At 42.4% G+C, this 14,246-nt stretch overlaps 1 long non-coding RNA gene across 1 annotated transcript; it reads right to left on the reverse strand.

Moving 5' to 3' along the window:
* Positions 1–5,177: 5,177 nt before the first annotated feature.
* LOC121020539 (uncharacterized) lies at positions 5,178–12,062 on the reverse strand. Its single transcript, XR_005786186.1, has 3 exons — positions 11,873–12,062; positions 7,780–8,028; positions 5,178–6,134 (listed from the first exon to the last, which is right to left on the reverse strand). It is a non-coding gene; the product is annotated as an uncharacterized LOC121020539 (long non-coding RNA).
* Positions 12,063–14,246: the final 2,184 nt, after the last annotated feature.

Raw genomic sequence — 14,246 nt, forward strand, 5'->3', positions numbered from 1 at the left:
AAAAAAGTTTATTTATTTTGAGAGAGAGAGGGAGAGTGCAAGAGCACATGTGAGCCCAGGAGGGGCGGAGAGAAAGAATCCTAAGTGGGCTCTGCACGTTGTCAGCTCAGAGCTCGTATGTCAGGCTCGATCCCATGAACCGGGTGGTCATGATCTGAGCAGAAATCAAGAGTCGGACGCTTAACCGACTGAGCCATCCAGGCTCCCCAACTCTGGGTTGCTTTTAAACCTTTGATGCATCAGTGATTTGTAAAGTTCCTCAGGTGTTTCTAATGTGCAGCCTGGGTCGAAAAGGCCGTTACCAGCAGCGCAGAGATTAAAATTCCTACCCTTGGGGCGCCTGGGTGGCTCAGTCGGTGAAGCGTCCGACTTCAGCTCAGGTCATGATCTCACGGTTCATGATTTGGAGCCCTGTCAGGCTCTGTGCTGACAGCTTAGAGCCGGGAGCCTGCTTCAGACTCTGTGTCTCCCTTTCTCTCTGCCCCTCCCCTGCTTGTGCTCTCTCTCTCTGCAAAAACAATAAATAAACATTAAAAAGAAAAATAAAATTCCTATCCTTAACTACCTTTCTTCTCTTTGAGGAACATCATGATTTTTGGCGAAATGCTTTGAGTTCAACAGTAAATTGAAAGAAAGAAAGAAAGAAAGAAAGAAAGGGGGGCTCTTGGGTGACACAGTTGGTTAAGCATCTGACTCTTGATTTTGGCTCAGGTCATGATTTCATGATTCGGGAGTTTGAGCCCCACGTCGGGCTCTGCCCTGACACCTCTCGGCCTGCTTGGAATTCTCTGTCTCCCCCTCTCTCTGTCTCACTCTCTCTCTCTCAAAAATAAATAAACTTAAAAAAAAAAAAAAAAAAAAGAAAGAAAGAGGATGGTTGTAGTCCTAAACTAAGAAGGTCTTTGTGAGTCCTGTCACAAAGGGCTGTACTACCCTGATAAGGTAAAACGGAATTTGGTCAAAAGAGAATTGGAAAACTCATTTGAAGGGGTATAAATCCCAGCTGCCTGATATTTCTCTCCTCCTTGCAACTGGATGACTAACAGCTGGCGAAGGTGTGGCCCCGTGTGAGTCAGCTGCTCACCTGCAGCCTCCAGGCCCAGGAGGCAGGTGCCCTGCTTTGATCTGTGGCTTCCGGTACGACTTCCCTCAGCTGGGAATCAGTTGGGCATCCCAGAGTCCTGGAACGCAACCCCAGCCCCACTGTGCTCTGGGGTCAAGGCAGCCCCTCTGGTCTGCGAGGAGATGGGGTCCTGCTCGTCCTCGGTCAGGACTAGAAAAGGCCGGGGAGGGACAATCGTCTGTGTTCCGGCCTTGCACGGTGCTTACCTGTCCTGGAGCCAAGCTGTTGTGCAGAGCAAGACATTCAAGTTGGAGAAGCTTGACCTTCCCTGGAGAAGCTCTTCTAGAGCTCTTAGCAATGGATGGTGCTGGGGGGGGGGGGGTGGTGGTGGTGAGGGGAAGATTCGTTCTTTTCCTTTTTGTGTATGTCCTCTTTCTTCTCTACCCCCTTCTTCAAGTTCATTGCTTCTTTTCTTGCAAAAATGGTTTCTAACCATTGAAAACTTGGAAAATACTAGCCCCGTACCAAAAAACAAAACACAAAAAATCTCCATGCTAAAAACAATCATTGCTGTTGACAGTTTATTTTCTTCCAGTCTCTTTAGGCATATTATTGCTTTCAGTTTTCATGATGCCGAACATCTAACTCATTATTTCTTTTCCTGTGACGCCAGAAACAAACATTTTGCCATAGTATTTAAAGTTTTTCAAAATATTTTCTTCAGTGAATGATATCTCATCAGATAAACGTAGCATAATGTATGCATGTAATGTATGCTTAGTATAGTATGTTTCAAAGTTTTTATGTTTATAAATAAGAGAGAAAGTAAGCAAAAGCTTTAAAAATATAGGTAATAAAAAGGCAGTGTAAGTGGAATACTATTCTTAATACATAAAGAGCTCATGTGATTGAAAGTGACCTTCCAAATAAGTAAAAAATGGGCAAAGAATATGAATAAGCAATTGCACAGAGGAAGAAATATAAGTGGCCATTAGATATATGATAAATGTTCATGACCAAGAACTGAAAAGTAGAACGGCCACAGATATTATTTTTTAACCCGTTAGATTAACTCTACTGAAGATTTCAAAAAGTGATATTGGTAGGCTGTAGTACTATGGGAATTATCAGATAGTCTTAAGAAAAAAAATAAATTGGTTACCACGTTTTCTGGAAAGCGGTTTGAAAATCTGTGTCAAAAACTTAAAACCGTATACTTTTCTTAGGCGTATGTCTCCCAAACCAGCAAGTTCTGTTCCTAGAAAACAGCAGCTCAGACAAAAATTGAGGTATAAAGACGTTTGTTGTGTCAGTAAATAGAGTAATTAAAAGTGGAGGCAAACTATGTGGCCGCATACATTACATGCTACGATATCACGCGGAGCATAATTTGTGGAGAAAAACGGAAAAAGTCCATAATGTCAGATAAATGCAGCGTGAGACAGAATTGTATACTTAGGATTTTATACATGTGTATCAAAATTACTGCAAGGACATACTGGTTATTTCTGATCATTATGGGTAGTCCTACATTTTGTGAGGTTTACCTGTGGTTTTCCAAGTTCTTCACGATGACATTGTTACATAATGAAAGAGGGTATATGGGTTACTAGTTCAGTAACGGTTTTCCCAGCGCTGTTTGACCTTGAGCACTACCACGCACTGTTTGACCTTGAGCAAATTACTGAACCTCTCTGCGTCTTGGTTCCTTCATCTGTAAAATGAGACAATCACATAACATCAACCTAGTAGGATTTGTATGTGGACCAGTGATGTAATCATATTGACCGTTAGGATAATTTTGGGTGCGTGTTAACTATTCTCGATTTTTTTTTTTGTAAGCTGAAAAATATTTTAAATTATACCATCTATCCCTGCCTTAGAGAACACTGTGGTAACCATACCTGCACGTTGCTCTCCCTCTGACTCTAAATTATTTCCTTGGTATAGATCAGAAATAAAATTGTTATACTAGATCCTTAATAATTTCTGTTGACATTCTTTCCAAAGCTGTAATAAGACATTTTCGTGCCAGAAATACATGGCATTGATGTTTTTTAAGCAAACTCTTACTGAGTATTGCTATTCAAAAAATAGCTGTGTGATGAGAAAAAATGGTTTATATTTTTTATTTAAATCTATTTTTTTCAATGTGTGTTTATTTTTGAGAGAGAGAGAGGCAGAGCACAAGTCGGGGAGAGGGCAGAGAGAGAGGGAGACACAGAATCCGAAGCAGGCTGCAGGCTCTGAGCTGTCAGCACAGAGCCCGCTCAGAGCCCGACGCTGGGCTGGAACCTACAAATCGCAAGATCATGACTTGAGCTGAGGTCAGACGCTTCACCGACTGAGCCACTCAAGCGCCTCCAAATTTCTTTCATAATTTGTGAGGTTGATACTTTTTATGCTTATAGTTGCTAAGCTTCCTCTTCTGTAAAATTATTTGTATCTTCAATCTACTTACTTATTGGTATCTTAGTGTTTTTCTTAGTGAATTTTGTAAGTTCTTCATAGAGTAGAAATATTAACCATCTTTTTGACATAGTAATTCTGAATATTTTTTCCATCTGTGGATTTATTACTATTTTTTCCGTTTGATACAAGGAAGTTTAAATATCGTATTGTCAAATCTATCCATCTTTTGCTTTGCAAATTTTGTGGTTGCTTTTAAATTGAACAACTTCAGATGGGAAGATTTTTTTTTAACCCTTTGTTCTATTATTGAAGTGTAATTGACATACAATGTTATATTGGCTTCAGGCGAACAATGGATTGATCACCCAACAGGTGAACAATTCTCACCCCCACCTCCACTGCCCCATCCCCAGCAACCACCACGCTGTTGTCTGTATTTAAGAGTCTGTATGTTTTTTTTGTTTGTTTGTTCATTTGTTTTGTTTTTTGATTCCACGTATAAGCGAAATCGTGTGGTATTTGTATGTCTGGTGTGACTTATTTCACTTAGCATAACACCCCCATATTATTCGCTCTAAAAAAGTTTTTCAGTGATTTCTGTAGGGACTGGAGGTTTCCTTTTTTGAAAGACAACTCCTACTGACCAAGGTGATTGACCAGGAGGCGCTAGTGAGGTCACTCTACTAATCAGGCTGACAAATTTCTTGAAATTCCAGATTACCAGGTAGAATCTCTGGGATGGTAGGCAGCCTTCCTTGCCCCCTTCAAAATACAAAAAGCACAGACCCCTCTTACTCATCACGGTGCAAATTTTGTCCCCAGGATTGGCAAGCTCTAACTGGGGTCATATTGACCTATGCATTGTCAGATAAAGAGAGAAAGCAGGTAGATTACCTCCTTCACAGTGCCTTGACCAAATATCAAGCCCCATGGCACAAAACTATCGCATATGACACGTAATATGGTCCTATGAAAAATGAATGGGCCAACTGTTTTAAGTGGAACCTTATTTAAAAATTTTTTTTTTAAATCTTTATTTAATTTTGAGAGGGAGAGAGAGAGAGAGAGAGAGCGAGCAGGGGAGGAACAGAGACAGAAGGAGACACAGAATCCGAAGCAGCCTCCACAGAGCCTGATGCGGGACTTGAACCCATGAACTGTGACCTGAGCTGAAGTCAGATGCTTAACTGACTGAGCCACCCAGGTGGCCCTTAAATGGAAGCTTATTGACAAGAGTTCGAGTCAGCCTACACGTGCACGGAGTTTTCTAGGGGAGCCAAATATATAGTGTTGAAGAGCAAAGTCCTAAACCCATTACAAGTGGGAGAGAAACCAAAGACAGGAAGTTTGGGTTTGAAGGTAGCTCACTGATACTTTTGTGTGGACTTAGGTCAGCTTGTGTTTTGGTTCCTTGGTTTCTTTATTTGCTGCCTCTAGTTGTCGTTTCTTTATGTTCTCTCTCTAGTTGCCTTTTCCTTCTAGAAATGTTCAGAATTTTCTCTGTTAAGTGATAGTGAATGTGTGTACAGAAAGCAGTCCTTGGGGCGCATGGGTGGCTCAGTCAGTTAAGCGTCCGATTTTGGCTCAGGTCATGATCTGGCAGTTTGCGGGTTAGAGCCCCACATCGGGCTCTGCACTGACAGCTTGTAGCCTCCTTGGAATTCTCTCTCTCTTCCTCTGTCTCTCTCTCTCTCTGCCCCTCCCTTGCTTGTGCTGTCTCTTGCAAAATAAATAAACTAAAAAAAAAAAAAAAAAAGTTTACACAGAAAGCAGTCCTTGCCAAAATACGAGGTCATCTACAACAGCAAAAACATTTCTTACTTCATCAGTGTCTAAAGAAGTGCACACTCACCTGGACATTTTAATACAAATGAACACACTTTCCCTGAATGTCGACCCTGCGCCTGGCTTTGTAATGGGATGCTTTATTTATTTTCTCTCTTTTCTAGCAGTTGTTCACTAAACTAGATGAGCAAACTCGATCTCTTCTCAAGTCATCTTATACGATAATAACAACACATTACACACACACAAAAAGGGTCTAGCAAACATTTTTTTGCCTTTCAATATTCTCCCCTGACACACTCATGCGTCTCTTTGATGGCACCATGTGGGATAACTTTGACATTCAGACCATCGGCAATGAATGGAAGCTGACAACATGCTTTAACCTAAATTGTAAAGACTCTTCTCTGGCTATTCAAGTCAAAACCAGAGTTTACATAACCACCTAGCACGGTTTCTGGTTATGTAAAATGTGACTGAGTTTCTGAATCCTAGATCAAAAGCTTCCTCCACATGAATGGTTTCACGAGGGGGGAACGAAACCCCAAGACCGAGCCGTGCCAATGAAAGCATGGATCATTTCACATTTTGCTTTTGTGATAGAGCAGAAAGTAAAGACAAATGAGGAATAGGCATGGGGCACATCAGAACATCAGGTCAGTGGAAAAAATAAGCCTGGAAAATGTGGGGGAGAGGAGCAAATGACTCAAAGGAAAGTCACGAGGACCTGGCAAGCTTTCAAGAGACGCTCAACCATCGGGGACGAGAGATGCCGGCTTCGGGGACAAACAGCTCCAAAGCGGTACATTCAGTTCCTCGGGTGTTTGTTGAACATTTACTAGGAAGTGCGCATCTTCTAGGTCCGAAGTGCTGGCTGTGGGGAAGGTATAAAGAATAACGTGAGGGGTGCCTGGGTGGCGCAGTCGGTTAAGCGTCCGACTTCAGCCAGGTCACGATCTCGCGGTCCGGGAGTTCGAGCCCCGCGTCGGGCTCTGGGCTGATGGCTCAGAGCCTGGAGCCTGTTTCGGATTCTGTGTCTCCCTCTCTCTCTGCCCCTCCCCCGTTCGTGCTCTGTCTCTCTCTGTCCCAAAAATAAATAAACGTTGAAAAAAAAATTAAAAAAAAAATAACGTGATTCTGTCCTTGAGTTCAAAGAGCTTGTAAAGGTCTGCAAACGCAAAACCTTCACAGGGGTTAAGAAAACATAAGAAGAGTTGAATATGATGAATATAATGATGTGATATGGTATGATATAAGAATGATAATGCCCCAAATATAAGAGAATAAACATAAATATTATGGGATAGGGAAGATAGATCCTCCTGGTGAATCAGAGACGGGCATTGAAATAATGGGGACAAGTTGGGCAGATGGAGGGAAGAAACAGGGTGTTTCAGGAAGGAGTAGATGCTGGGCAAAGTCTTAAAGATGAGGACAAGCACTGTAAAGCATGAGTGCATGGTTGGGAGACCCGCCTGGCAGGGGTGAAGGGTGTGTGTTGTGGCCAGATTAAGGGTGACGTTGAGCGAAGGGTTTGACCCTGAGGCCATCGGCAACAGAAATAAAAAAGTCAGACTTGTAGTGACACCTGACATTTCATAAGGGTACGATGTTTGTTGAATGACGAAAATTGAGCAGAAAAGTGAAATAAAAACCCGGCACTTGTGGGTAATAGAGTCAGTGGACACGGAATGTATCATGTAACCAAGGGCAAATCATTAAGTTCTATGGGCCTCAGTATTCCCACCTGTAAAATAGGAATAATGACCTATATAATAGGGTCATTAAGACAATAAAACTGGGATAAAATATAAATGTACTTATAAAACATAATGCAAATGTAAGTTATTAGGGCAGTGCTGTGAGGAATGTAGGCAGCCGAGACTTTGAAGTCAGATAACCTTGAGCAAAGATTCTTGCTCCTCGATTTACTAACTTCTTGCCCTTGGGCAAATTATTTAACCCTCTTCAATTTTATCATTTTTCAAATTGGGGATAATAATATCTATCTGCAGGGCTTCAGTAATTAGAGCAAAAACATAGAAAGTGCCTGTGCCTCGCATAAAACAAGTCCTTAACACAAAGGTAAGTATTGTTATAATTCAGCCCTTGCCAGACGTAGCTGGCTTGTTATGAAGGAAGATTTGTCTACTGGCTTTCTATGAATGCAAGGAAATTGAGCAGAGGTTAGATAACCTATTTTAGATGGTTGAGTTTGAGGGGTAAGTGAGACAGGCTAATATGTATCCCTTAAAAAACTAGGTCAAGGGGAGACCATAGCATAGGTGACTCCAGATTTCTATCAGAGGGGCATATGATGGCAATTTAATTATAAAAGGGGCCGTGACGTTGAGGGCTTGTCTTGAACTTGCTTTCATATGGAAATCATGCATGCTTCTTCATGGGAGGCTTGGAAAACTGATGAAGATTATGGTAATCTTAAAGCTCCCTGAAGATACCACGGTCCTAACGCGCACTTAGAATGGAAATGTACAAAGAACAGAAGACCTTTCACTTACCAGGAAGACACTGAACCATATGCATATATGCTAACAATCCAAGTGGTATCTAAGAGCTGGGTAACACTAAGCTGCTCAGTGAAGAGTCTCCTCTGTTTGTTTTCTTTACTCTTCTCCCCTATTATGATCTGTTGCAATGTTTCTGGGTTTTTTTGCTTCTATTGGCAGCTTTTTGAGATTTCTCTTCGATATTCGATCTCCTGGATGACTTTTCCAGTTTCTTTAAAAAAATTTTTTTTAATGTTTTACCTATGTTGAGAGAGAGAGAGAGAGAGAGAGAGAGAGAGAGAGAGAACAAGTGAGGGAGGGGCAGAGACAGAGGGAGACACAGAATCTGCAAAGCAGGCTCCAGGCTTTGAGCTGTCAGCACAGAGCTGGACACAGGGCCTGAACTCGTGAACCACAAGATCACGACCTGAGCTGAAGTCGATGCTCAACCGACTGAGCCCCACAGGCGTCCCTCCTTTTCTAGTTTCTTGCCTCATTCATCCTATTATATGTACATTCTGCAAGAATTTTGGAAACCTGAAATGTACTTTTAATCTAAGAATTTAGACTGTTAATCCTCTCCAATCATATTTCTTGTTTTCTGTTTGTTTCTTCATAGCTTCTTATTGTTATTTTCTTAGATCTCTCTTTAGAATAATTAGATTTTGAAAAAAGTGTCTCTTCTGCTTTGGGAATGTTCTGTTTCCTCTAGATTATTTTGCTTAGCTCTCTTGGTCATTTTCCTTGGGGTTGCTGTGGACTCTTTCCAGACCTGGTCCTTGGTTGTGTGTTTGCATCTAAGAAAGAAGTCTTGGGTGGTTGGTTTACATTTCCCCCACTGTTGTGTGTATAAATATGCCAGGTTTGCCCACTGGGAAATTGGTATACTTCACTTCATGGGGAAGGTCTTACTCAGGGGTACCAACCAGTCCCCCTGATGGAACTTTCCTCAGGTAGTTTGTTCAGTGGCTTTGTGAAGGTGTTAAGGATATTTTGCCCTAAGGATAATCTGCTGCCTGAACATGAGGGTGCTGAGAGAAGAGGAGGATGAAAATTTGGGCTGGGGTGTGCGCGCAGTTTGCAGATATCGTGTTAATCTCCGCCTTCTCAATCTCACCTGGGTAGAATCTGCTGAATCTGAGCCAAGAGCCCTCTTCGGGGCTTGGCATTCTGTGGGGCCAACTTGATGCTAATCCTTTTCTCCTCCCTTAGAAGACGTGGCTTCTTATATTTCTTTCTTTCACCTGCCTGCTCTTATCCACTTTCTATGTTTCAGAAATTTGTCAACATTGTTTGAAATCTCTCCTTTGTTTGGTGACTGTTCTATTTCTTTTTACAGCCGGTTCATTTTTGCCCCTCCGTACTTTTCTTTGGGGTATCTTGGGAAGGACCAGGGCAAATCCATTTGTGCCATCTGCACTTGGGACTGGTTGTACTACAGGAAGTATTTTCCACCCCAAACTGCAGCCTTGTCAGGCAGGTGTGTCATTTTTATTTCATGAAGACACATTGGGTCACTATGATTATGTAACTGATCTTAAGGTCACATAGTTGGCAAGTGATTAAACTGAGATCTTATTTCTTACAAAGGGGAGATGTGAAGAAACCATTTTCTCGACACATATAAGAGAGAGTTACTCTTTCACAGGATATTGGAAGACGGCTGGGCCTCGAGAGAGATAGAAGATGGGAAAATGTGTGTGTGGGCTCTACAATCAAAAATGTAGGAGTTTCATCCTGACCTTTCTGCTATCTACATGGCCTTTGGCCTGTTTCTGTATCTAGAAATAAGAGGGTTTGACAATCCAGTTGGTACTACTTCTTTTACATAGAACATTCTAGAACTCTCTTGAGTTTTGTTGCAGCTTTTGAGAATTTCCTAATTGTTCATTCCCAAAGGGAACAGAATCATCTCTTTTTTTTCCCACACAAAAAAGTCAAGATGAAACAGAAAGAAACCTCTACAAATGTAGAAAAAGCACGAATTCTGGGTAATCAAAAGGCATTTATTAAGCACCTGCATGTGTGAGGTACGGTATGCCTTGGGATCCCACCTCTTCTTCAGTGGGGGGCAGTGGTGGATTTCCTGAGAAGCGAATGAGACTTATGCTTCTGGGCTCTTCACCTGCACACGCCACTTCCAAAATTTTATTTTTACATTTGTATTCTGAAAGAGGGACCTCAAATGGTATAAACTTCAGGGCCTGTAAAACCTGCATCTTCCCACTGTTAGCAGGAGGGTGGCGTGGCAGGGGTAGGGAGAGAGTATCAGCTTCCCTGTGGTGTGGTGGCCTGATAAAGCATAGCCCAGAAGGAAACAGGAAACTGACAATTATCTGGGGAGTGTGATTTGTGGTGATAGCCAAGTCAGATAATTCAGATGCCATGTTCAGTTCAGTCTTGATTGATCTTTGTGGATCAGTTCTCCATTGCGATGACTAACTCAACTTCCTTCTCAGGAGACCAGGTTTATGTAGATGCCAATAGGCTGCCCTCACCAGGGCAAAGCTGGGAGGCGTCCTCCAGGAACTTCTGTCTTCTATATTTGGGGGGGAAAGTGCTGAAAGCTGAGGACCAACCAGAACATTTTAAGTCGGAAATGCAAAGTGGAAGTTCTCTGCATTTAGTTGTTCCTGGCCCCACGGGAGTAGCTTAGCTGAAATGCGGTAGGATATTTTCTCTTGGTAGAATACAAGTTTGAAAAATACCTACCATGCATGAGAATTTTCTAAATGCATCTCTGCTTACAAGCGAAGCTGAGAGAATGAATTTCACTCCAGAATTTCCGCTCATTTGAAAAAGAAATTCTTAGGAGGTTTGCTAGAAAATTGGAAAGGGGGCAAAGTATATTGAAATATGTATTAAGAGTGTGCAAAACCATCAGGCTCCATGCCTGGCAAGTAGGATCATGATAACCAAGATAAATAGGAAACTAAAGGTGGTAGGTTTTGTATAAAGCCACGCCGAACAGAGTTTGTATTTCTGCTTTTCCTCAACTGAACTACCCAAACTAAGGTCAAATATTAAGATTTTAAGACAATGTTTCAGGGATATTTTTACATAGTGCTTGGGGAATTGATGGTTATGCAAATCATTCACGACCATATGTGAGGGCCTGCCATTGCCAGTGTCTTGGTGAGGAATCTTTTGGTTATGGGTGTGAGAACCCGGAAGCCAAATCAGCTTATGCATGAAGGTAAATTTATTGGCTCACAGAACTGAGGCAAGATGGGTTTCTAGCAGCTCCAACAATGCAATTAGGGTGGGATTTTCCCACATTTTGCCACGTGTGGGTGTGAATGGAGGTGACTGGATGGCTACAGCAGCCGTAGCCCAAGTTGATTCCCTGAGGTACCAAGTTTAGGAGATGCTGTGGAAACAGTTCAGAAAAGATTTTGCATTGAAAAATGTATCAGGACTCTACATGATGGAAGTCATAGAAAACCCAAGTCAAATCAGCCTCAGCAGAAAGAGAATGTATTGGCTCACATAACTGGGAACGCCATGGAGGGTTTGACTGGGGGTGCAGCTTGCTTTAGAGCTCAGTGACTAGAGGGTTTCCTCCTTGGCGTTGTTTTCTGGAACTGTCAGCTGCCTCCACAATGAAGCTCCTTTCATGGAGTAAGACGGTTGCAGCAACCAACACTCCACATCTTCACATGATCAAGTCTAGAGAAAGTTCTAGAAAACTCTAGAGTTCTAGAGAAAGAGTGAAAACTTTTCTTCTGCTGGGCTCCTATTATCCTTGAACACATCATTTTACCGGGCTGAGGGTCTGCCGTGACTGGAGTAAGCCTATCATAATCTGTCCCTGGAACTGAGCCCACCCCTGGAGATAATGCCACCCAACCCACCCAATTGAAAATGGGGCTCTGTAACTGGGAGAAGGCGTGGATATCGGGCAGCAAACAACAGATGCCTGCGAGTAAGCAGATGTCCATGACAAGGGCTATGTTTTGTTAGCGACCAGGCATCAGCAGAGAAAAAAAAAAAAAAGGCAAAGATAAGATGTATTTAGTGAGGATTCCCCAGAGAAACAATCAATAGAGGCTACATACATACGTATACCTTCTGGAATGAGATTTATTATAAGGAATTGGCTTACCTGGTTATAGAGGATGAGAAGTCCCACGCTCTACCGTCTGAGCTGGAGGCTCAGGAAATCTGATGGCATAAATTGCAGTGCAGGTTTGAAGGCCTGAGACACAGGAGAGCAAGCTGATAGTGTAAGTTCCCATCCAAGGGCAAGAGAAAGTAGACTGATGTCTCAGCTCAAGTAGTCAAGCACAGAGAGAGAATTCAAACTTCTTTCACTTTTTTTGTTGTTTGCGCCCTCATCGGGTTGGAGGAGGCCCACCCACACTGGGGAGGGCCATCTAATTTACTTGGTTCACTGATTCAACTCAGTGCTAACCTCTTGAAACAACCTCACGAACACATCCAGAAATATTGTTTAACCAGATTTCTCGGCATCCCACGGCCCAGTCAAGTTAATGCATAAAAAGTAAACTGTCACAGAGGGGACGGGCCGAAAGACAAAAATGAGCATTTATAATCGAGTGCCTACGAGTGCCTACTATATTAACTAAGGGTCAAACATTTTTTTTTTTTTAACGTTTTATTTATTTCTGAGACAGAGAGAGACAGAGCATGAAAGGGGGAGGGTCAGAGAGAGAGGGAGACACAGAATCCGAACAGGCTCCAGGCTCTGAGCTGTCAGCACAGAGCCCGACGCGGGTCTCGAACTCACGGACCGCGAGATCATGACCTGAGCCGAAGCCGGACGCTCAACCGACTGAACCACCCAGGCGCCCCAAGGGTCAAACATTTTGAAATCCGCCCAACAACCCTAGTGGCTGAAGAGATGACGCATCCTACCCAAGAACACATGGCCAGAGTTGACGGCGACCGCATTCTAAGGCAAGGAGGCCGATCTCCAAGCCCGTCAGTAATGCTTTTTTGATACTGGATTTGAATTACACAACGAATGACGTACGCTACGTACATATTTACCATCAGGCCGGCAGCTCTCAGGGCATCTGCGAGGTCTTCTCTGTTCCCGCTGAAAGTCATGTTTTTCCAGCGACTTCGACCACAACAGCACACCACAACAGATTAAATGCGGAGCAGACCTGAGAATCCAGCTGTCTGGATCCAGATATCCAGATATCAAATAGATCTGCAAAAAAAAAAAAAAAAAGTAAAACTATGATGCTCTTCTCAGAAAATTTTCTTGGGTTTTGGAAAATACAGTCATTTTCCCCCCACAAAATTTATGTTGCATATATTAACATATGATGGGCTTATTGCAATTATTTTTTAATTTCTAATTAATTAATTAATTAATTAATTCAGAGAATCTCAAGCAGACTCCATGCCCAGTGTGGAGGCTGCAGTGGGGCTTGATCTCATGACCCTGGGATCATGACCTGAGCTGAAATCAAGAGTCGAATGCTCAACCGACTGAGCCACCCAGGTGCCCCATTGTAGTTATTTTAAGTGATTTACTAAGTTAAAAAATTTTAAAATACTCTCTAATTTCTAATATGGTAAATATCGATAGGTATAAGCTCTGTAAACAAAAGCCGTTTGGGAGTCTCAGTAAATCTTTAGAGTGTGAAGAGACACTGAGACCCAAAAGTTGAGAACTGCCACATTTATAGCTCCTAGGTCTCAGAAAGCAATCCTCAGCAGAAGTCTCCAGATGTTTGACCTGCCCTCGAGACCTCCCACAGCAACGCTGCTTTGAAAACAATTGGACTTTGTCTCGTAAAACTAGATGGGTCGATTTTCCGAGGTAATAATAACCTGAAAACTAGAGCATGGATTTTTTTTTTTTTTTTTCAATGGAGGTATAATTGACATATGATATTATACACCATAAAATATGTCCTGCTAGTAATGATTCAACGTTTGTATATATTGTGAGATGAGCACCACAATAATTCCAGTTGACATCCACCACCATCCATAGTCATACTTCTTTTCTTGTGATGAGAACTTGTAAGATTTACTCTGTTAGCAACTTTCAGATTGGAGCCTGAGTTCTTGATAGCCTTTGATTAGCCACTGGGTTCCAAGCACTTTCGTACCCAAGTTTACTTTTAAGAAAGACACGGCGCTTGATCTGTGTTTTGGAAATGGAATAACTGACACAGGACTCGGCCAAGTAGGTCGAGAACATCATGTGCCCAAGGCAGTGGTAGGATCACAGCGGGATCTCCAGTTGACCTTTGAACAACGTGGGCGTTGGGATCATCAACTCCCCTGCACAGCTGGAAATCCACATATAACTTTTGAGTCCCCCAAACTTAACTACTAATAACCCACTGCCGACTGGATACATTACTGATAATAAGCAGTTGATGAACACGTATTTTGTATGTTATAGGTATCAGATACCATACCCTTACAATAAACTAGGCTGGAGAAAAGAAAATGTTGTTAAGAAAACCAGAAGGAAGGGGGCCTGGGTGGCT

The sequence above is a fragment of the Herpailurus yagouaroundi genome, unplaced genomic scaffold (genome assembly GCF_014898765.1).
Source record: "Herpailurus yagouaroundi ecotype Mexico unplaced genomic scaffold, PumYag 250, whole genome shotgun sequence".
NCBI classification, from domain to species: domain Eukaryota; kingdom Metazoa; phylum Chordata; class Mammalia; order Carnivora; family Felidae; genus Herpailurus; species Herpailurus yagouaroundi.